General features: G+C 40.0%; 2 long non-coding RNA genes across 2 annotated transcripts; one reads left to right on the forward strand and one right to left on the reverse strand.

Annotated features, from left to right (window-relative positions):
* Window positions 1-1903: 1903 nt before the first annotated feature.
* On the forward strand, window positions 1904-7613 carry LOC101686968. The gene is made up of 3 exons (XR_198504.3): window positions 1904-2155; window positions 6025-6167; window positions 6391-7613. It is a non-coding gene; the product is annotated as an uncharacterized LOC101686968 (long non-coding RNA).
* A 10420-nt stretch (window positions 7614-18033) lies between these two features.
* On the reverse strand, window positions 18034-21484 carry LOC106006372. Its single transcript, XR_001180395.2, has 3 exons — window positions 20973-21484; window positions 20446-20505; window positions 18034-18948 (listed from the first exon to the last, which is right to left on the reverse strand). It is a non-coding gene; the product is annotated as an uncharacterized LOC106006372 (long non-coding RNA).
* Between the last annotated feature and the right edge of the window lie 3194 nt (window positions 21485-24678).

The following is a 24678-nucleotide window of genomic DNA, read 5'->3' on the forward strand; positions in this document are numbered from 1 at the left end:
ATCTTATTATATAGATACTATTCACCTTTCTAATAATTTCCATTGTGAAATTTATTTATTTATTTATAGGGAGAGAGGGAGAGCATGTGAAAGTTGGGGGAGGGGAGCAGAAGGAGAGGGAGAGAGAGAATCTTAAGCAGATTTCATGCCTGGCATACAGCCCAACATGGGGCTTGATCTCACAGCCCTGAGAGCATGACCTGAGCCAAAATCAAGAATGGGATGCTTAACTGACTGAGACACCCAGATGCCCCGATTGTGAAATATATTTAAGTGTATAATTACCTGGTAAACATTTTAGATATTTTTAAGGCTCTTGAAATATAAGGCAAGTCACTTTTAAAGACTTCACATCAGAATTTATTTATTGTGTTTCATTTTGTGGCCACTTTCAATCTGGAATATTATAATGTTCTAATTCTGGAAAAGGAATTATCAATTTATTTTAAATTATACATATTTTTGAACACAGAGAAATGAGAGAACAGAGAGTTTTTGCAATAGAGATCAATGAATTATATTAAGTCCCACTAACATGTTAGTGCATTTTAACAATTGGGTTATGAATATGGATATGTGTTAACATGTACAGAAGTTTTTATAGATTTTATTGATATAAGGGATGATAACATTAATTTATAAATAATAAAATATATAATATTCTTTGTTGAAATTCAAAATAGTCAGTGGATTCTCAGAGAAGGCATTCAGTGATATTTTGTGAAACTCTTATCTGTAGCCAATCTGCTCTTGAAATTGATGAGTCAGCATAGTTCTGACTGGTTGATGTTTTCATTGTGGTAACAAGTGAGGCAAAAGTAAAACAATGTAGATGTTTGTTCTCATATGTCAGGGAGCTTCTTTACTGAATTAAATGATAGTTTTCAAACACTGGAAGAATATTTTTGAAGATTTTTGTGCAATTCACATTATGGAAGCTACAAATATGGCACAATGTTAAATCTAGTCTTATTAACATTTTGTTTCCCAATTTATGAAGTTTAGACAATAAAAAGACAATAACCAAGCTCTGAATTGAAACATTTGTTCATTTCCAGGCTGCAAGTACTCCCACCGTGGCCAATTCAGACTATAAGCCGATGTCAGTAATGGGAAATGGGGAAGAAATGCACATTAGCACACCATTCTATCATATTTCTATCATAAACACAATAGCTGTAAGTAATCTCAAAAAATATATCAATAGTAAAATGTAGTAAAATAGTTAGGAAGTCATGAGTTTTGAGTATTTATTACCTCTTAAGTATAATTTATTTAATTGTTTATGGAATTAAATTTTTTAATATGGTTGTGTTGACTAACTGGAATGCAAGATTCCTAAACATGTGAAATCATGGAAAATGTGAAAGTAAACTTGAAAATGAACAGTTAAGAGGTGGCCCTAGTATGCCACTGCTTAAAGCCAAATATAATAAAAAATCCATCTGCACATAGTTCAAGTAAAAGTGTTAATGTCTTATCATAAAAAATAGCAGTAACCATGCCACCTCTTCCCACCTGACAGACTTGCTCCCAAAGAGTGACTCGCTTCAAATCTTCTTGCCAATTCCACTGGTGTATCTCCACGTTAAAATCAAAACCAAAACCAAAAAGCCTTGTCAAGCGGAGAAAGACAACTATCATATGATCTCCCTGATATGAGGAAGTGGTGATGCAATATGGGGGCTTAAGTGGGTGGGAGAAGAATAAATGAAACAAGATGGGATTGGGAGGGAGACAAACCACAAGTGACTCTTAATCTCACAAAACAAACTGAGGGTTGCTGGGGGGAGGGGGTTTGGGAGAAGGGGGTGGGATTATGGACATTGGGGAGGGTATGTGCTTTGGTGAGTGCTGTGAAGTGTGTAAACCTGGTGATTCACAGACCTGTACCCCTGGGGATAAAAATATATGTTTATAAAAAATAAAAAAATTAAAATTTAAAAAAAAAGATAAAAAAAAACCCAAAAAGCCTTATTTTTTTTCTTGATTTATTCCTATTGGACATAGTGCATTAACTTTTTGCATTGCTCTCCTACAGTTCACCCAACATAGTTATGTCACCAGATTGCAGGGTTCTTGTGTCTCTTGGAGTCGAAGAAGGAACCTCGAGGATGGAAAAGGGTGAAGAGAAGCAGAAGTTTATTAAGGGAAGGTGAGAACAGAAAGGAAAGAAAAAAACTCTCTAGTGTGAGAAGGGACCCGAATGGGTTGCCCCTGAGGGATTTTAGGGCCAGTCTTTTATTGAGAGCTGACTGGAGAAGCTTGTGGCCTTGGGATTCTTGTGCTCTCTTGGTTTGTTCCCTTATCTCGTGCTTAGCTCTGTTTCAGCATCTCCACGTGACAGGAATAGTTCCAGAGCCCAGTCGGAGGGAGGGGGCAGGGGCCTCCTAACCCACCTACCTAGAACTTCACCCCTTCCCTATTCATGGGACAGGACCTGTGGGCAGAAAAAGCAATACTGGGTTTGTGAGGAGTGACTGATTGTGTACTTTTTAATTAATGGGGGTTTGGGGATAGCACAAATCTCAAGGAATCTGGTTTTCAGAACCTTGAAGGGCCGACTGCTGCCAAGATAAGGTTACTTTTAAACATTAAGGTACTAAGGCAGCCATGAGGTCCTTGAGGACCGTCATGATCTGCGTGTTTCAGGGATCTCAGTGGGCTGCAAGCTATAAGGAGATTTAATTTAAGCTATATTTCTTTTGCCTTTGTTTCCCACATTAGTTACATTATAATTTACAGATAAATAAATATCAGTATTTTCAATAGTATAAAAATGTACTTTTCAGGGGCACCTGGGTGGCTCAGTCGTTAAGCGTCTGCCTTCGCCTCAGGTCATGATCCTAGGGTCCTGGGATCAAGCCCTGCATCAGGGTCCCTACCCGTGGGAAGCCTGTTTCTACCTCTCCTCTCCCCCTGCTTGTATTCCTTCTCTTGCTCTATCTCTGTCAAACAAAATTTTAAAAAAAAAAAGTAAAAAAAATATACTTTCAGCCACATGGTTAACATCTCCTTTCTTATAAAATTCTTAATATGTTCTTGGAATTAATACTCCTCACCTCTGATTGGTTGATTTCTTTATGTCTACAGAATTTTCTCCCATATATTCTGATATCTTTACTTTGGTTGAAAGAGAAGTATTTTCTAAGCACATGATGATATCAGGTCTATTTTATTTTATTTTTCTTGTCGACTTCTATATTCTTTTTCCATGTCTGTCTACTAAGTCATCACAAACATTGTGCCTTGAAGTAACCATGTTCATTAAATTCTCATAGTTTCTGTGGGTCAGGAGTTCAGCTGTGGCTTAGTGGGGTCCTCCATTTAGGGTCTCCCAGGCTGCAATCAAGGTATTGGTTGGTTGGGTTCTTTTCTGGAGCTTGGGCTCCTCTAAATTCATATGGTAGTTGGCATAATTCCATTATGTGGATGTATGTTTTCCTGTCATATGGTGTCTTTAATATGTCTTTTATTGCTTTTTAAAAATAATTTCACTTGGTATTTAGCAAAACTTGTATTATCCTAGAAGTTGCCTTTATTGTATTCCCAATTCCTTTTTCATAATTAACACTTTACTGTCTCATCTATCAGTTTTTAGAAGTATCCTTGACTCCTACTAATTGCCTAGATAACAATTAATTATCTTCTACTTTTTCCTTTCTCTCCCCATTTTTTAGCTGCTTTGTCTTTACTGTTTGAACTTGTAACATTAACACAATATTATTCTGCCCAGAATACTTAACTTCTCTTCCTATTTCTTCTTTCCCTTATGTCTCTAAAGGCACCAACTGCTTTTCTATGAAGCCGATTCTTTCCAGAAGCTCTGCTCCCTATGGCCGCCATTTTTGTCTCACTCACTTTCAAGACTTGCCCGGCAATTAATACTGTGACTTAGCAAGTCCTGACTGATGTTAAGTATTTTGGCTTTTAATGTCAAAATTTCTCTTCATGGAGTGACTTCTTTGTTTTTATACACCCCTTTCGCTTCTCTATACTTCTACAAAGTGTCTAAGTCACCCCTTCCCTACTCTTCACACTCAAAGGCTTGGTGGCGGTAGAAGCTCTGCTGGCATTTGGAATTGGGTTTAAAGCTTATGATAATCTCTGTTGTGTAGTAATACTAAAGGTATAGCTCCTGCATGCTTTAATTGCTCATGTGGGGGAAAATTTGAAAACAGGCAGCTACCATTTTCTCACAGATTTGAAAGTTGAGTAAATGTGGTATTCTTGGTTGAATAATATTTGCTTCACTAATTTCTTTGTTCTCACACTCTTGAAATCCTATTACTGGAAACTGGATTTCAAGATTAGTCCCTGATTTTCATTTCTTTGGTAGTTTTAGTCTCTGTTGTTGCTTTGTTCTGCTTTCTGGTTATTTCTTAGACAACTCTTTGTCGGGGTCATCTCAGAGTGTTACTACAAAAATGCAGTAGACTGGGTGGCTTAACAAGGAACATTTATTTTTCACTGTTCTAGAGGCTGGAGGATGCTGGTAGATACCATGTCTAGTGACAGTTGTCTTCCTGGTTTGCAGGTGGCTGTCTTCCTGCTATGTTCTCATATTGCAGAGAGAAGGTGGGAGAGGGCTCTGGTCTCTCTCTCCTTATAAGCAAACTAATCCCATCATGGAGATTACCCTCGAGATCTTATCTAAATGTAATTACCTCCCAAAGGCCCCACCTCCTAGAACCATCATATTGGGGTTTAGGACTACAAAATATATTTTGGGGGGCTACCAGCATTTAGTCCATGGCACCCTTTTATTAAATTTTTGTTTTATCTATGATGTTTTCAAATTTAAGTAACTTAGTCTTATTTTTTTTTTCTTTTTATCATTGGGTTCTTCTTTCATCTTTTTTTTTTTTTTTTAATCTCTCCAAGGGTAATTATAGCTTTTTGGAAATTTTCCCTCAATCCCTGAGTGTCCATTTTTCTGCTTCTCTGTTTTGGTCTTTAGCCATCGAATCCTAGTCCAAACCTCAATTAGTCTTGCCTGGATAATGTCAGGAGCCTCTTAATTAACCAGGGTCCCACCAGGACAACCATAACCTCTAGGTACTTCACACAGAGGGACTTTTACAGGAAATTGTGATGGAAGAGCAGAGAAGGTGATTGGGATTGTGGGGAAATGACCTAGGGCTGGAGGTACTCCTGGATGAGATGATGTTTCCAGACTCTGAAAACAAGTTGTTGCACAGGAAACCTAGAATCATGTGAGGTCTGCACAGTGAGTTCTGACACCACAAAGTTGCTGCCTGAAATTGTGAGAGAGGGAGAAAAAGACCTAGCTTCTTCCTCTGCCTGTTCCTCAATTTTCCGAGGTGGTCAGGGTGGGCTAGGAGACAGTAAAGCTAACTGCTGGAATCATGAGGAGCTACAAATCTCAGGGCTCTTTGCTATTCCTCTTAGGAGGGAGAGCAGAACAAAGAGGGTCTTTTCCCCAGGCACTGGCAAGAAGGAACCTTCGAAAATGCAAGTCTGATCCTTTTTGTTCTCTGCTTGAAACTCTCAAGTGGCTTTCTAGCTATTCTGAGGAAGGCCAAGGGCTTTATCATTGCTTTTTTTTTTTTTTTAAAGATTTTATTTATTTATTTGACAGAGAGAGATCACAAGTAGGCAGAGAGAGGCAGACAGAGAGAGAGAGGAGGAAGCAGGCTCCCTGCTGAGCAGAGAGTCCGATATGGGACTCGATCCCAGGACCCTGAGATCATGACCTGAGCGGAAGGCAGCGGCTTAACCCACTGAGCCACCCAGGCGCCCCTTTATCATTGCTTTTAAAAAGACGAGGGCTCTAGCTTTTTGAACTCTCCCTCACACTGGCATTCCTCTTATCTTGCTGTCTCTTGAACATTCTCACATAAAACAGTAAATTTCCACCCCGATACTGTTATGCCCTTCTCCTGCTTTGGTTCTCTCTCTACCCTCCCACCAGCTGCCATATTATCTATTTGTTGGTACTTATTTTTATTAATTAATTAATTTCTTTCCTTATCTTCGGTCCTTCCTCCCGCGGAATGCAAGCTGGGTCAAGAGAGGGACTTTATTTCCTGCTTTACCCGCAGCACCTAGAGGACCGTGGGCAAGTAGTTAATGCTTGTGGACCTGCGACTTCATTCTGCAGTTATTTACTGAACACCTGCAATGAAAACATAAACCACTCTCACGTGAGTAAGCTGTGGGAGGACATTTGGGGGAGGGGCCCATGATTTTCAGTATTGGAGTCATTTTCTCTGGGGCTGCTGAGTATCTTCAGAGAAGCCTCTATCTTGTGATTGGAGTGGGGGAGGGGTAGAGACGAGGGGGTCCCACATGGGGGCAGACTGATGGCTGGCTGGGGTTTCTGTAGTCTCCTTCATAACCTTTCACTAATGTATTTTCTTTCCACAGGTTTGAAGTGTTTTCGGGTAAGAAACTTCTTCTTCTTTTTTTAATGAATGTACAAACAGCTTTATTTTGTTTTATTCATGATAACAATTTAATCTATTTTTTCTTCAAGTATTTTTAAATACTTAGTTTTCAAAATTTACATAAAGATCACAGAATTGTTCATTTAGAATGTAAAAGAAGAATGAACACATGTGAGGTAACAAACTTCTAATTCCTACCTCACTGCCTAAGGAGGAGAAGAGTCGGTGGCTCCAATTGTTCTGTACTTTTCTGTCAGTTTCTATTTCTGAGTTCCCTTTCTCATCTTCACTGTTATGTTCCTGGTGCTCACAGGTGCTGCAGCCCGCGGGATTTCTGTGGGAGCCAAGCACCCTCTGCAGGTGCTTGGCTATAGAACCGTTGATTGCCATGGTTGCCAAGCCATCTCTACCCACTTCTGGTTTTCAAATATTAGTTGAAACCTCTTGACTACTGTTCTTTCTCTTGCAGTTTTTGTCCTCGTGGCTTAAGGTCTTGTAAAAATTATTTATTGTCATTTTAGCAGAGTTTTGGAAAAGAGAAAAAAAAAAAGAAACAAGTATGGTCTACCACTTTAACCAAAATTCTTCCAATTCTTTTTTTATTATAAAGACCCAGGGCTGGCATGAGTAAAAATAAACAGTTAACACAATCAAATTTTGTTTAATTTTACCTTTTGTCTGCTTGGCACATTTCTGTAACTTCCAAATTCTCACTAAAAGGTAAAAAACTAGACAAAATAAACAAGCACAGAAGGGAACTAAGAATATGTGTGAGTAGATAGCAATTCTTCCCTTACTGCTCTTTAGGATGGGAGTTTCCCCAGATTTCCTCAACCCTAAGCCCTTAAAAGGAAACACGAGGAGAAGGCTGAAACCAGGGGCACACAGCCATTGAACAGGAAATCTTTTCCTTATATTCTTCTCCCACAATCATGAAAGCACAGATGTGATGGGTGTCCTGATTCTATTTTTACAGAACCTGTGTAATTTATTGAAATGGAAACCTAGAGGCTTATCTCTCTCTGGTATTGCTCCTAAAGGATTCAGTTCCAAAAGGCAGTCAGCAAAAATGTTGATCAATCCCCCAAAACAGATCTGCAGAGAGAATAAATACTCTCAGAATGCAGAAATAGAGAGAAAAGAAAATAATACAGTTTGCCCAAAAGCTGCCTCAACCATTTTGTGAGCTGATTATAAAAATATTACTTTGAATTTTATGTCTTACCTGTGTTGCATGAATTAGTAGAAGGGAGAGTAATCCATTTTATGACTGGTATGTCTCCAAACTTTTCTCCAAAACAGCCAGAAAAAATAAGTTCTAAAGCAAGCAAGCAAAGTCCCCAACTACTCTAAGAAAATTACTGTTGGCATTTTTTTTTTAAGATTTTATGTATTTATTTGACAGAGAGAAATCACAAGTAGATGGAGAGGCAGGCAGAGAGAGAGAGAGGGAAGCAGGCTCCCTGCTGAGCAGAGAGACCGATGCGGGACTCAATCCCAGGACCCTGAGATCATGACCTGAGCTGAAGGCAGCGGCTTAACCCACTGAGCCACCCAGGCGCCCCACTGTTGGCATTTTATTTGCCTTTTTTTTTTTTCTTTTGCTCTTGGTCTTCCATATTATGCTTCAGCACAGAACTCTTTTGGGACAAACATGCATGAGCCCACACACTGAGGCATGACCGCATAACCTAGCTGTCCCAGAGCACTTAGAACTGTGCTTTCCCCAAACAGTGAGCGTGAGTTAGAAGAAGAGGCATTAGAAGCAGAGCTGGTCAAGTTTTAGCAGGAGCCCTATGCTGTGCCTGGATGCCTTAGTGTTCAGCACAATTTATGCGTCCATCTTCTTGCATCTCTCATGGTGATCATCTTGTTAAGAGCACGAGTGGGCTGCCTGCATAGTGTTTCCACCCACTGGGAATTTTCCCGTAATGGTGAACTTCAAAACAGAAGAGAGAGATTTTCTTCTGTTTCTCACAAAACTCTCTTGGTCCCTTTACAAATTTGCCCATCCTTCTCTCATAACTTGTTATGATTGAGTTCTCCCTAAAATACTTTTGAGTTATTTATTTCTTAGCTTGTGCCAAGCTAGACACAAAATTTATGTTGTGGTCTTTTTCCAAAATAAGAATGTGAATTATATTTAAATAGTAAAGGTGGAAACGCAGTTGGCTCTTCTTAGTGTAACTTAATGTCTCATGCATAACAAATACAGGTGGATTTTGACTTTTTTCTCATGCATAGAAATTACAATTTATTGGGCTTGTGTTTTACACACACATGTACACACACATTTAGTTTATAAAAAGTTCAATCATACTATTTTTTATGTTTTGTGAACCAATCTAATATTTTTTGTAAAATTAGCTGAGCAGATCCCTGCTGAGCAGGAATCCTGATGCAAGACTCAATCCCAGGACCCTGGGAGCATGACCTGAACCGAAGGCAGAAGCTTAACTGACTGAGCCACCCAGGCACCCCTATGATGTATTTTTCTAATAAAAACCTTGACATATAACACAGTTTTTAATGTCATAGTATTATATCAACATACCATAATTTATTTGGGTCATTTTCTACTATTGGATACATAAGTTTTACTTTGTGCAATGATAATAGTATCCTTATGACTAGTCTTTACAAACATCTTTTAAAATATCCAGCTATTTTCCTTAAAAAATTATTGCAAATGAATCACATAGAAGATTCTGGGGAGATAGAAGACCAGGAAGCACCAGGAGTCTGTCTTCCCTTCTAGGCAACTGTAACACTGACAGAAACTCTCTCATAAGCCATTTCAGAATCCTGGAGTATATTGAAGGCTTGCAATTTCCAGGGGAAGACTTAGAGCATAAAGTTCAGTTAGTTTTAGTCAATTTCAGTTCTTAGCATAAAGGCAGCTATCTATCCCCACTCCCAGTAACATGGCAGCAGCCGTGCAACTGTTCCTGGAGCAGCTCACACACAGCTTGCAGGAGCCAGGGTGTGCACAAAGGACCCTGTGTTCCGAATACCAGGGACACGTGCTCTCATTACTGATTACTATTTCTGATCACAGAGGTGCTGACAGAGTGGGCAGTCATTGTTGCTGCTGTTCACCTTGTTGAAGTCCCTCTCCCTCACCAAAGTGACTTAAAGACCATTTAAAGGGCCAGCACCTTATCCTCTCCTCTATTTTTTTTTCCTTTTTTTCCCTTTGGGAGCCATATATTAAAGACTAGAATATTCAAAGGATACTGCATATATGAGCAAAACAGAGAGTGACAACACACGCCCAGAGAAAGACTCAGTAAAAATCTGAGGCATTCAGTTTATATCTCAGGCTGATCCTCAACCCAGAGACCATCCACAGCAATCATGAAAATAAGAACAATATCAAGAAAGAGCAAGCCTGGAGAAGAGGGAAAATTTGATTTTCAGATTTACATTATTTCACTCAAATGTCTAGTTTTCAACAATAAGAAAATATCAAGGCATACAAAGAACAGGAATGTATGGCCCATTAAAAAAATGTGTATCTATAAATCAATAGAAACCATTCTTAAAGAAAGACCTGATGAAAGATTTACTAGACAAAGACTTTAAAATAATTGTTTTAAATCTATTGAAAGACATAACAGAAGAGCTAGAGAAAGTCAAGAAGACAGTATGTGAACAAAGAAGATCATTTAGTGTGGAAAAGGACTGTCTTTTCAGCAAATGGTGATGGGAAAACTGGACATCCACATGCAAAAGAATGAAATTGTACTTTCACCCAACATTGTAAATAAAGATTAACTCAAAATTGATAAAAAATCTAAATGTAAGACCCAGAATAATAAAACTCACAAAAAAATACACAAGACAAAACCTTCAGGCTACTGGATTTGGCAATGATTTCTTGGCTATGACTGAAGGCACAAGTAACTTTAGAAAAAATAGACAAGTTGAATTTACTGAAAATGTAAATATTTTGTCATCAAAGGACACTATCAACAGACTTAAAAGGCAACCCACAGAATGAGAGAAAACATTTGCAAATTATTTGTCTGATATGGGATTAATATCCAGAATATAGGCAGAACTTCCCAAACTCAACAGCAACAACAACAAAACAAACAACCTCACTCAAAAAGTAGGCAAAGGACTTGAGTGGAAATTTCTTTAGAAAAGATATAAAAATGACCAATAAGCATATGGAAAGATGTGCTTAACATCACTCATAATTTGGAACATGCAAATCAAAAATAAAATGAGATGCCACCTCAAACCCACTAAGGTAGTTACTATTAAAAAAATAGAAAACAAGAGTTGTCAAGGATATGGGGAAATTGAAACACTTGTGCCCTGTTGGTGGGAATGTAAAATGGCATAGCTACTGTGGAAAACAATATGGCAGTTCCCAGAGAAGTTAAAAATAGAATTTCCATGTGATCCAGCAGTTCCTTTCCTTGGTATATATTCACATTGAAAACAGGGTCTTAAAGAAATATTTGTATACCCATGATCGTAGAACATGGAATGTTCAGAATAAACAAAATGCGATGTATACATACAAAGGAATAATATTCAGCCTTAAAAAGGAAGGTAATTCTGATGTGCTACAAGGACGAACGTTGCTAAGTGAGATAAGCCACTCACGAGAAGACAACTAAGTACCTAGAGTATATGAACTATCTAGCATTATGATATCCATTGAGATACAAAGTAGATGGTTTCCATCTAAATGGTGGTTTCCAGGAGCTGGGGGAGGGGGAATGCAGAGTTAGAGACTTATTACTTAATGGTTGTAGAATTTCAATTTTGTAAGATGCAGAGTTATGGAGACGGATGGTGGTAATGGTTGCACAGCATAATTAATGTGTTTATTACCATGGAACTATATACTTACAAATGGCTAAGATGATTGATTTTATAGTATGTGTATTTTACCACAATAAAAAAAATATTGGGAAAAAAGTAAAATCCTGCGTTAAAACATATGTGTACTGCCCAGTTGGTTGATGTCTGTTATCAAATTGACTTCCAGAAAATTTGCAGGTATTACTAATTAGAAAGCTCATCTGTCCTTTAGAAGATTTATATTCTTGGGTATCTCTCTGTCATGTGTGTCCTTTTCACCTGCTCTTTTAATTATGTTCCCTGAGGGCCTAGAAAATATTATCTTCTCAAAGATAGATATAATTATGAAAGTATCAGGAATAGAGCAAATCTCTAACACACACTGGAGAGGGGAGTTCTTTTATAGCTATTCTTTGTTGGCTATAGATGCTTGTGAGATTAAAATGGTCTCTGTTTTCACAAGGTATGGGACATGTTGGGATTTTGGAGGCCAATTCACAGACCTCCATAAGACAGGAGATATGAAAAGTAGATATGCCCACCATGTAAGATGGTGACCACTGTGGCTGTCAGACAGTCTGATCCATGGAGATCTATAGAACTCTACGCACCATTCCATTTCTCATGAACATTTATTGCATTTATGATTTTATTGCTTTTCTGCTAATTATTATATCATTAGCAAAGTGAGAGTATCCAGTAACCCAGGTAACCATAAATGGTACTGATGCAGTTTAGTCTTAGAGTATTTTCTTGTCTTGGTGGAATGTTTCTAGCTCATCTCCTTCTTATAATCAAAAGATTAAAAATATTCTACTAACTCTTCTTTCTTATCTTGCCTACTCTTCTTATATTTTATTAATCATTCTTGCCTTCCTAACTTCTTCCCTAATCTTTATTCTATTTCTGTAAACATAATATGCAGAATGCTTCCAGACACATTATTCTATACTCTAATTTTCTTTTTTTATAGTTTAATTTTACTCTTTATTCCATTTTGAAATTAAATTGGAGAGAGCTTATTTTTACTCTAATTACTTAATCAATAATCCAATTACCATATATTAAATAATTTCTGTTTTTCCTTTGATCTGAAATACCAACTCTACCGTATTCTAAGCTATGTCCTTATATAGATTTCTGTATTTTCTCTTTACTTTCATTGGTATGTCTGCCCACTTTGATAATGATATTATGCTCTTAAATGTATTGCAACTGTACATTATGATGTCTGACAAAGAAAGTGGTCCTTACTATGCTTCCTTCTGCATTTTGTATATCGGTGAGGAGAGGGTTGGATAATTTTTTTTATGCTACCTGTTCTTCTTTGAGATGATACTTAGCTTCATTTGGTTCAATTGCAAAGCCTTGGTTTGGTATTTTGTATAGAGCTACTTGAAACTTAAAAATCAATTTTGAAAAGGTTGATTTTTTTTTTTTTTACAATATTACATTCTCCTTCCTTTCCCCACCTCTGCTACAGAAAGGGACACAGTATGTTTCTCAATTTATATGAGTTTTAAAAGTATTGTTAAGGCATTCTTTTTTTTTTTTAAAGATTTTATTTATTTATTTGTCAGAGAGAGAGAGCAAGAGCGAGCACAGGCAGAGTGGCAGGCAGAGTCAGAGGGAGAAGCATGCTCCCTGCAGAGCAAGGAGCCCGATGTGGGACTCGATCCCAGGATGCTGGGATCATGACCTGAGCCTAAGGCAGCTGCTTAACCAACTGAGCCACCCAGGTGTCCCTTGTTAAGGCATTCTGTTGGATTTTTTAAGACCTGAATCGTCCTGGGTGGCCCCCGTGGCTCATTTGTAAAGCGTCTGCCTTCAGCTGGGGTCATGATCTGCCTTCAGCTGGGGTCCTGGGATTGAGCCTGCTGGATAGGAAGGCTGCTTCTCCCTCTCCCACTCCCCCTGCTTGTGTTTCCTCTCTCTCTGTGTCTCTCTGTCAAATAAATAAATAAAATCTTAAAAAAAAAAAAAAGACCCGGATTTTCCTTAAGCTTGTTTCTGCATATTTTAGCTTCTTGTTTCAGTATTTAATACTATTATCTAATAAATGATTGGTCACTGGATATGAAGTAGTGTTTCAAATACATTACCTATATTATTTCATTTTTCTTCCAAAGTGCCTTGTGATATAGGTAATATTGTTATTCCTTTTTTTACATATAAAGAAACTGAAGCCTATATAAGTTTAATAATTTGCTTAAATTTATGCGGCGTCTCCTCTTATTTAGTGTACTGGGAAACCTCAAAATTTAGAGAACAAAAGAACTAACTAGGGGTCTGTTTAAAATTGTTTAAAATTTTAGGTTCAATGGTATATGTACCCAGAATTTGAGTTAGGAAGTTTTAGGTGGGTCTCGGGAATCTGTTGCCCTCCTCCTCCCTTCTGATTGAGGTGGTGTGCTCCACAACCTGAGAAGCACCGCACCGAGATACGGAGAATACGACTGGTATCTTCTCCCATTCTACTTTCTTATGGGCTATTTTTTTCTTTTTTAGAATATTAATAGGAAACCAATTGATGTCTGTATTTATTTTATATCTTGCCACCCTCTAAACATTATATTAGACACAAAAGTTTTCACTTCTTCCTTTTGGGATAATGAGACAGATGATCATAGCACCGGCCCTAGTGTCTCAAAAACTACTAAAAAAATTGAATAAATCACCTGAGAGGAACAGAGAGGGGGCTTGCACAGGTTAAAAATCTCATTTCTGTCAAAAATAAAAAAATTGAAATGTCAAAAACAGAAAGCATCAAAACCATTCGAGATTAAGGTGAAGACTATTTGAAATAGATCAAAAACTGAATTGGCCTTTTGTCAAATCACCAACACATGACAAATCTGTTTCAGGTGAATAGTATTTAAGTATATTTACACAAAAATGACTCTTGGTATGTACATTTAATTTGAGTGCACAATTAGAGCGATAAAATTCTGTCACATAGCGTATCAGTAACTTAGTGCTCAATTTTTCACTGAACCTGTAAAATCTCCATAATCTGCCACCATTTTGTGATTTTCTAAAAAGTAAACTTGGTTTATTAAACATTCTGAGTAAACAAACAAAACTAAACTAAAGAAGTAAACTGTTCTGGGCGCCTGGGTGGCTCAGTGGGTTAAGCCGCTGCCTTTGGCTCAGGTCATGATCCCAGGGTCCTGGGATCGAGTCCCGCATCGGGCTCTCTGCTCAGCAGGGAGCCTGCTTCCTCCTCTCTCTCTGCCTTCCTCTCCGCTTACTTGTGATCTCTCTCTGTCAAATAAATAAATAAAATCTTTAAAAGAAAAAAAAAAGAAGTAAACTGTTCTTTCTGGGTAAATGTCTCCATTAGTGAGGGACGCTAACTGTTAAGTCAAGTAGTCCCCGGGATGTACAATAGCTCAGAGGCAATGGAGTTCTTTTCTAGAAAATCCAGGGAGGAGTCATGGAGACACAGCTGCTCCGAGAGTCACCTTGTGAATCTGCCATCTGCAGCAGCCTTACAAAGAAGTCACCTGGGTGTGCTCATGTCGTTGCCAGAAGGGATAGGACCTGGAGGATTAGAGGCCAACCTAGAAGTCAATCCCCACCCTTTTGCCATGTGATCACTCTTCAGCGAAAGATCGGTGGGAACACGGATGGCTATGTGCTTAAGAAGACGAAAGGAGCTGGTGCCCCAGGTGGCACCTGTATCTACCACAATTTCATTGCTTATGGTTTTTTAAAGGATGCATTTATTTTAGAGAGATGAGAGGGGAAGAGGAAGAATTTTATGCAGACTCCCAATGAGCATGTAGCCCGATGCAGGGTTGCAGAGCTCAATCTCATGACCCTGAGATCATGACCTGTGATCATGACCTGAGCCAAAACCAAGAGTTGGGCGTTCAACTGACTGAGCTATCCATGCGCCCCAGGACAAGCTTAAATTAAAAAAAAAAAAAAATATATATATATATATATATATATCTCAACAACAAACTCCTGATTTGAGAATTGCAGCAGGTGGGGTAATTTGAAAACTCCAGTGTTCCATTCTGTTCCTGGATCAGTGAGGTGATGGAGCCTTGATCTTGGGCAGTAAGTCAACAATCACTTGTAAAGAAATCATTGTTGCTTCTACACTTTGCATATAATTTGATTTTTTGGATTCTCTGGTATAGGATGTTAAAGACGTGCATACATATATTTCAAAGATATTTCAAAATTCTCCAAATTATATATAAAATATAAATCTTACAGGTACAGACCTGGGGAAACAAGCTAACAAAATTCCCTTGTCTTCCAACTCTAATAGGTTAAGGAAAGGCAGGGTAACTAATCAAATGCAGACAGAGAGAAAGCATGAATACCCTTAATACAATTTCATACACACTTACTGAACTCCTTCTATGTCAGATAGTGGATGGCTGAATGAGCTCCCTGTTTTGTTTTGTTTTTTAATTTTTTTTATTGTTGGTGTTACTGTTGTTGTTTTAATTCCAGCTTTGCTTTACAAGAAACATTTTTTACTCTTCTTTGCTTGCAGTCAGGCATATATTATCATTGCCAGCTGACTTGTCAGGACCAAAAAAAGGAAGGGTGTCCAAGTTTTGCTCTTCTATTGAACACTGAAATTCTGATTCACCCCAAGAGCAATACAAGTTCTGGAGAAGCAAAGGTCAGAAAGCATTGTATCTTTTTAAAAATGGCAACATTTCCCCTTCATTATTATAATTGCAAGTTCCATTTGGAAAATTTATGAAATGAAATTTATTTATTTTTTTAAGTATTTTTATTTATTTATTTATTTATTTGACAGACAGAGATCACAAGTAGGCAGAGAGGCAGGCAGAGAGAAAGAGAGGGAAGCAGGCTCCCTGCTGAGCAGAGAGCCCAATGCGGGACTCGATCCCAGGACCCTGAGATTATGACCTGAGCCCAAGGCAGAGGTTTTAACCCACTGAGCCACCCAGGCACTGTATAAAATGAAATAAAAAAAAAAATACAGTTTTAAATCTACTATATAGTCACTGCTAAGGCACAGAAATTTTCATTCTAGTTTTGTTTTGTTTTCTTTTTTTAAATAAAATTGGATCATTCTGCAGATAGAGTTTGGTATCCTAATTTTTTTTTTTAAACCTAGTAGATCTATCTAGTCTTAAGGGTTGTCAAGAGGACCGGATGAATTATCTTCATGAGTCAAGGTTGCAGGACATGCGGATGGACATTTCCTGAGTACAACTTTTACTGTGGAACAGAAATTTAATAAGGGCTAATGAAGGCATAGCTGTTAGGACTAAGGTGCAGTCTTCTACTCTACAGTCTGGTTTCTTCAACATACCGTGTAGATGAAAAACTTGAAAACCTGATGCCTGCTGGAAATTCTTATGGGATCACTGTTTCTGACCTGCCTGTAGCATTTGGCATATAGAGACCCCATGTCCCAAGTTTTACTGTCATCATCGGTCCCTCAGAGCTGTGCATATGTGGGTCTGCAGCCTGTGCTGTGGCAAAAGGGCATCACCCGCAGAGGTGCCCACTCTCAGGAGGGTCCTGTGCTTGTTGTAATGCTCAGCTGCCACCATCTTGAAATTGTTAAAAATTGTAACTCTGAACTTATCTTTGGGGAAGGCAGCCCAATGGGACATGGGATGGTTCTTGTTAAGGGAGACATGAACTATTCATGTTCCTGTCACCCCTTCCTTCCCACCATCGTGTACAGCCCCCAGACTCCCCCTGAGCATACCTTGTGGAATTTCAGCTGGACTCACAGGAGTTAGTGGGTGCGTTGCCTGTAGGTCAGAGTAAGCAAGGTGCTGACAGCCCCCAGAGGTCACGCTTTCTGTGTGAATTAGAACTTTCTCTTAATGTAGAGAGAATGCACTTGCATTCTAAGACACATGAAAAACCAGGAAACCTATTTATTCTTACTTTCTGCTATTAGCCAGCCATTTAGGCTAAACATGATGACATAGAAAAAATGGAAAAATAGGGCACCCATAGTTCCTTTTGCTTCAGCCCTTCCTTATCATCAGCAAATTGAAGGTAGAGAGTATAGAATGTCCCAATGTCAGGAGATAAAATAAAAATAGTGAAGTTTTGTGTAGTTTCCATTGTCCTGGTAAGAACCGAATACGTGTGTACAAGCTAGAAGATAAAAATTGTGTTGGTCTTGGCTACTGAGTGGGCTTCCTATGACATTTTTTGATAGTTGCTGCTTCTAGTTAGGCACCCTGACTCCAGGAACACACGGTTTTTGTTTTAAGTCATGGGAAATGGCTGGTTGTCATGGTCATGCCGGGTTCTTTCTTTGGGGCCAGCTGTACTGTCTGTCCCTGGCACTGTTTTGGACACAGCCGTTACAGAAACGTCATATTCTCAAAGGAATGTGCTGAGAGTCCTTAACCACACAGGAACTGCCCTCCTACCCTCTTTCTCCTTATGGGCACTCTTGCTTCCAGGTCTAGTTGGACACCTGTTTCCTCCATCTCTGGAATCTGATAGTTATAATATTTCCAGTATGAGGTCTGCAGAGCCAGCCATTTTCTTATTTAGAGGCTCGATTATATAATCCTTATAACTTGTATTTTACTTGCCTTTCCCTTGTCTTTCCTTATAAAGACAAAACTCAGTGTCCCTAGAGATATATACTTTATTATATGCCAGAGGATCTAAAGCATTTTCACTCAATAAAATGAGACACCCCTAACTTCATCTCCTTGAGGTGTTTTGGTGCTACCTTATTGAAGTGCCATAGAAAAGTGAATTTGTCCCTAATGATTGATCTATACAGATTGCATAGAAACATCCACGGTCCAAACATATAGTTGAAGAGCTACATTTATTTAATTTCTTTTATTATTCATACTGCAGCTTTGTGCATGTAGCAAGTACTTGCTACATCTTTGCTCAGAAAGTGAATTAGAGATGCCGTTCTGGGGTGGTTATTGCACCTCTTGAAATGATTTAAAAAGTGTACAGCTTGCAATTTATGCTCCGTGGGTAGTTAGGCTGTGTGTGTGTGTGTGCACACGCACGTGCACATGCACATTCTTTAAGAGCAGAGTTCTCTTTTGGTGAATTCCAGTTCTTATTTGTAAAGCTGGCTTTTAAAGAAAATTGTTCTGCCATTAGAAGTGATTAATCCACCCCCACTTTTTCTATCATCAGTGAATTTAATTAACATGGTGTGTTCCTTCCTCTGAGAGATTAGCAATTAAAACAGTTCTAATTCTCCTCATCAACGCACACCTGAGAAATTAAAATAGATGCCTGTTCTTAATGGTTGCTGCTTGTGCTGGCTCTTTGTGTGACGACCTTCAACTGCTTTTCTTTTCATGTATTTGCATTCATCTGAAGAGTTATTGCAAATCATTTTCTAAGGTTTTCACAGACACCAGATCTTCGGCTTCCAGTAAACTCATCATCAAATGAGTTAAAATAAATGCACTCCTACTTATGTGTTCATATTCAAAACCTACAAGGAACACTCATTGCTTAAGCAAAGATTTGTGCTTAAAACAATGCCAAGCTGAATGTTAGATTGGTGCTTGCTGCCTAAGGCATTGGATAAACCAGGCAAAAGAAAAACAGAAGATCGAGTCCTTTTGCCTTGCCTTCCTCCCTCCCTGAGTATTCTCTTGTTGTCATCATGGAATACCGGCCAGGTGCTCTTTGTTTCTGTTTCTTGTAGCACTGTTTCTGTCCTCCATCCTGGGCTGAGAAGTGATACTTAAAAATGGAAAACCTAAAAAAAAAAAAAAAAAAAAAGGAAAACCTTTCTTACTCGTGCATTATTGATTCACTATTTAACAAAATCTATAGGCTTCCGATGAGAATGCTCCTATTCAAAATTAATCACCCTACTGGGGTATAGCCCTAAAATGACAGGGGTTGGATGATGGGTAAGTGACTTTTGGGGGTTTCCCCCATAGATGATAAATTTAGAGAAAGGGCGCTGAGGCACATCTTTGAGGACAAAATAGAGTGTCCATAAGACTTCTTCCAAAGTTATAGCACCATTCTAGACCTCTCGAAAGAGCTCTTTACTTGAATATCAACTGCCTACTTGACATTTCCACTCAGAGGTCTCAAGGGTAACTTGACCTCAGTGTATCCTAAAATGAAACTATCATCTTCCCATCGAACCTAAAGACAGTGTTTCCTATCCCAGCATGGCACTCTCTCCTTCCCAATCATAAAAGCCAGAAACCTTGATATTTCTTCCCCATCTCTTCATCTGCCATTAGGTCCCAGCTTCATGCTTTAGAACCTCTACTCACTCCCAATCTAGGTCTGTCTTTTGCTATCTTACATTTTCTTGTACTTATTATGTCTATCATTCATTAAATTAATCGTTATTTATATGAGTAATTATTAGACTTTAAATATTAGACTTTAAATACTGCAAGAGCAGGAACTGAAACAATCCTCAGATCCTAACTTGATACTTAGAATTTAGCAGTCACTCAGGAAATGCTTGTAAGATGAATAACAAATGTGTGTGACCGCTAGTGATGTAGGAGCAGCAGAAAGACTTCTCAGTGCTGCCACCTCTTTCCTGCCTGCCTTGCAACCCCACACAGATACCCTGTCAGGACTATATTGTACCTGTTCTGTTGACAAGTACCTTTTCTGACATGTAAATAGCCTGCTGAGAATACAAAATTCTCACTCCCATCTTAACTTTATTTGCTTTATTATATATCACCTATAAGCTTCTAGAGGGGAGGACTGGAATCATAATTTATGATTATTATCAACAGTGTGGCCCAAATTGCCAGACCTCCCCCCGGAGCTGTGTTTTCCCTTCCTGGAAACACAGGTGAATGAACTTAAGGAGCCCTTGCTGTGAGTTGGGTCATGTGACTATGGCCTGGCTCATGGGACATGACGGGTGTGAGGTCAGTGCTTCCCAGCTTCACAGGGACAAGCCTAGAGGCTGCATGTCAAATAGGGAAATGCCAAAGACAGAAGAGGTATAGGCTCTCGAGTCAGGGTTAGAGAAGAACCAGCCAACTCTTTCCCTTGGACAGTGACACCAAGAAGAAAGTAACATGTATTGTGTTAAAACCTCTGAGATGAGAATTTGTACAGCAATTAAACGTCCATGACTGATATAGTAGATTGATACTTTGAAAGGCTGTAGACACAAAAAGCTAATGTCTGACATTGACTTAGAGTCAGGTGGCAAGGTAGATGGTGATCTATGTTATACGGTGGAAATATTTAGTAAAATTATTACCTGCAATGCCTTTGGAGGCAGATTGTAAGCCTCATGATTCAGTAACCGTAGCAAAAGCAGCTGGAAAAAAATCAAAGTGTTAATGTGTGTTTGCTGCAGCTGGCTGTGTTGGCATGCTATTAAAAGAAGGAGAAGAACTCGGGAGAAAACTGGCTAGTTTGCAAGCAGAAAGTCCAGAAATTTGGGTCTGTGAAGGGTTGCAAATTCCAACTGCCTCTGGAAACACAAACACAAGGAAATAAGATATTGAATTAAAAGGCTTTGAGTTACAAAGCCATATTATGACTCAGCCTCATGGTGACAATCAGATTAAAGAGGTTTTTTTTTTTTTTTTTTTTTTTTTTTTTCTTTCCCCACTATTAAGCTGATGTAGGCAAGGGCATGAGAAAGCAAAAAGGAAGAAAGGAAGATTTGAAAACTTTGTCTATGAGAATGCTTCGGGTGTGGTTACAACTATATGGAACTATCTGGAAGCAACTCGATCAAAAGTAATCAAAGGAATCATATTGCCCAAAGACACTACAAACCTCATCTGCAACATCTTTGACTGGGTCATAGGTAGAAAGTGGGATCCAAAGTTACGCAGACAGATCCCCAACACCTGGTTCAACTAAGGGAACCTACTTAGGAAAAGAAAGAACTCCGAAGAGGGAAGATGGAGAGCTGTCAGAAAAATTGAGTCCTTGGAGTCCCTTCTGGAGAGGAGCCCTGGAGTCGGACCAGGGCTCCCCCAAGTCCAGGCTGAGGTTGCTGCCCTGCAGGTCCAAGTGTCCTTGTGAGTCAGTGACTGGGAAGTCTCTGTTCTTTTTCTGAATGAGGGTGTTTACGGCAGTAATCCGCTCCTTGTCTATTGAGTGGGACAAAATAAGCACCTGCCTCTCTCATTTTTTAGGCTGCAGCACCAAGTGAGGGCACACCAGGCCTGATGGAGGGGAATCACCTGGGGGTCCCAGTACTTGAATTGGAGGCACTGACTGCGGAATTCTGGGAGCATCCCCCCCTACCCCGCCCTGCCTCAGGGAGGTCCTGAGAGTGTTCTAGGCACAGGAGGAAGAATGCTCAGGTGCCTGAGAGTCTGGCCAAGTCTGCTAGCGCTTCATAATACTGCCTTTGTTCTCTGTCAGGCACACAGCTGGACAAGTGCCCAATCAGCTTTCCATCAGCTGTGGTACTGACAGTCTGTGAATGGCCTACCCTCACAACCTGTCCTCAAGCTGGATCATTCCTTTTATCCTCAGGTGGTGAACTTGGAGAACTTGGTGAACATTTCAAAGATGGTACCCAGATGAAGGATCCTGGGTTCCTAAATCATTTCTTGGTGGGTTCTGTGACCTGTCTTGATTGGTGGGAGTGAGAAATAAATGTGTCGTGTCAAGCCACTGAGATTTCGGACTCTTCTGTTAACAGAAATGAACCCAAGTGCATGGGACAGTGGACCACGGGAGACACTGGTGACAGATTTGTCACAGTCTTGGTCACGGGCTTAGAGACACCAGAGACTCAGCTGAACAGGCGATCTCATTTGAGAGGGTGGGCGGCCCTTGGCTCCCACAGGTGCTATTAACCAGAAATGTGTGAAACTTTCCGTTGTCGCGGGTGGTCTGCAGATCACGCGCGTCTTGCGTTTGATTTCTTGCCTCAATGGCCTCTTCACTATTTGCCGACCACTCTTATCCTCCAGTCTTGGAGTTTCTATCTCAGTTTCTATCGTTCTCACGGAAAACGCTGTCATCCCCACTTGCAGACCAAGTGTCCCTCTTTTCAGCACGGTGCTCGCTGCTGTTTGTCTTGCGTAGGACAGCAGGTGGCGGTATTGCAGAGTGGTTAGGAGCCGGAGCCCGAGACTCCTGCTCGTGCTCCCTCTGGCTCGCAGCCCTCTCTAGCTCTGTATTCTTGGGCAGAGCTTGAATTTTCATGTGCAAGACAAACTGTGGGCAAAACCATAGCATACATGCCGAACGCCCCGTGCTTGGCAGGTCTGCAGCATTCAGAAAGGTCAGGTCTCATTCATCATCTTTCCATACTTGAAGGCAGTGAATGCTGCATCCCAGGAGGACGTGCACAGCTCACTGTAGGTTTTCAGACCTAGAACCTGGGACCTGGGCATGGTGCTCAGTCTCTCAAAATCCTCAATTGTAAAATGAAATATAGTGCCGGGATCTCAAGTGGTGGGGAAAGTCAAACCATTCACCCTATATTTATGGAGTGTCTGTTACGTCCAGACACAGTGCTGAGAAATTTCATTTCCCTTCCTCCCCTCCTTACCTCATTCTATCTATGTCACTGTATCTTTCATGTCTTGCAGCTTTCTGACAGATCTTTCCATGTTGGCTTTTACCTCCTTCCCACCTGTTTCCCCACGGTAGCTAGTGACCTTTTTAAATGTAACCCGATCATGTTAACTTCTGGGTTGAGCCCTTTTATGATACCTTCCTATTGTCCTCAGAATGAAATGGAATCTACAGCATGTTCTACAACGGTTGTATGATTTGGTCCTAACATGATTTTACATGCTTATGTTTCTTCTTTCCACATTCCTGGTTGAGGGTTTCTTTCAGTTTTGGAAAATCTCCAGGTTCTCCTTGCTCCAAAGCTCTGCCTAGATCTGGAATGTCTTGCACCCATAGCTCACTGTTCCAGGGTTCGTGTCCCAGCTTGACTTGTTCTACCCTCCCTCATGACCCCATCTCAGCGAGGTGTTCCTGAACCTCCACCCAAATGAAGTTAGACTCCTATGTTTTTTTTTTTTTTAAATAATTTATTTTTTCAGCGTAACAGTATTCATTGTTTTTGCACCACACCCAGTGCTCCATGCACTGGGTGCCCTCTCTAATACCCACCACCTGGTTCCCCCAACCTCCCACCCTCCGCCCCTTCAAAACCCTCAGATTGTTTTTCAGAGTCCATAGTTTCTCATGGTTCATCTCCCCTCCAATTTCCCTCAACTCCCTTCTCCTCTCTAACACCCCTTGTCCTCCATGTTATTTGTTATGCTTCACAAATAAGTGAAACCATATGATAATTGACTCTCTGCTTGACTTATTTCACTCAGCATAATCTCTTCCAGTCCTGTCCATGTTGCTACAAAAGTTGGGTATTCATCCTTTCTGATGGAGGTATAATACTCCATAGTGTATATGGACCACATCTTCCTTATCCATTCGTCTGTTGAAGGGCATCTTGGTTCTTTCCACAGTTTGGCAACTGTGGCCATTGCTGCTATAAACATTGGGGTACAGATGGCCCTTCTTTTCACTACATCTGTATCTTTGGGGTAAATACCCAGTAGTGCAATTGCAGGGTCATAGGAAGCTCTATTTTTAATTTCTTGAGGAATCTCCACACTGTTCTCCAAAGAGGCTGCACCAACTTGCATTGCCACCAACAGTGTAAGAGGGTTCCCCTTTCCCCACATCCTCTCCAACACATGTTGTTTCCTGTCTTGCTAATTTTGGCCATTCTAACTGGTATAAGGTGGTATCTCAATGTGGTTTTAATTTGAATCTCCCTGATGGCTAGTGATGATGAACATTTTTTCATGTTAGACTCCTATGTTTTACTACAATCCATTCTCATCTCTGCACCAAGCAAGCATCACACTGGAAATTATGAGTTCACATCTGTCTTTCTGCTGGGTGGTAGATGCCAGTAGCCCTAGGTGTGACTGCCCCACTCACTGCTGTGTCTCCAGTGCTTTTGGCCTCCTAGGGACCCATTCCATGTTTGCTGGGAGTCTTTCTAAGGTCAAGGTTGAGGGAAACACATGGCTCCTTGGTGAAAAGATCTGATGGCTTCCCACTGCTCCAGGAATGCAGCCACGGTCCTAGCTCCTCCTGCATGGTCCTCAGTGATCAGGTGCCCCCAGGCTTGTACCTCACAGTGGCAGAGGGTAGAGGGCAAGAGTGCAAAGAAGGCTCCCACCATCCCAGCTCTGCCCTTAGCAGGGAAACTCATGGACCCAAGAGGCCATTCTGCAAGCCCAAACTGTATCCACTCCTCTCACCCTCCCACTCCCTGCTTGGTGTGTGGGACAGAAAAAGGAAGAGATATTTAAAGGCTCTAAAAGCAGGCTTACACTGTGTAGGTCAGGAATTCTCAAGTCCAGGGGTGTTAGACGAGGAGCTCCGGCAGGAATTCTGTTGTTAGATCCATGAGCCGGTTTCAACAATAAACTTCCCTACCTCCTTCCTTATCTCTTCAGCCACCGCTTACCTTTTTCTGTTGTGCTTTGTG

This window comes from Mustela putorius, unplaced genomic scaffold, assembly GCF_011764305.1.
Source record: "Mustela putorius furo isolate JIRA1106 unplaced genomic scaffold, ASM1176430v1.1 tig00003845_pilon_pilon_pilon, whole genome shotgun sequence".
In the NCBI taxonomy this organism is placed as follows: domain Eukaryota; kingdom Metazoa; phylum Chordata; class Mammalia; order Carnivora; family Mustelidae; genus Mustela; species Mustela putorius.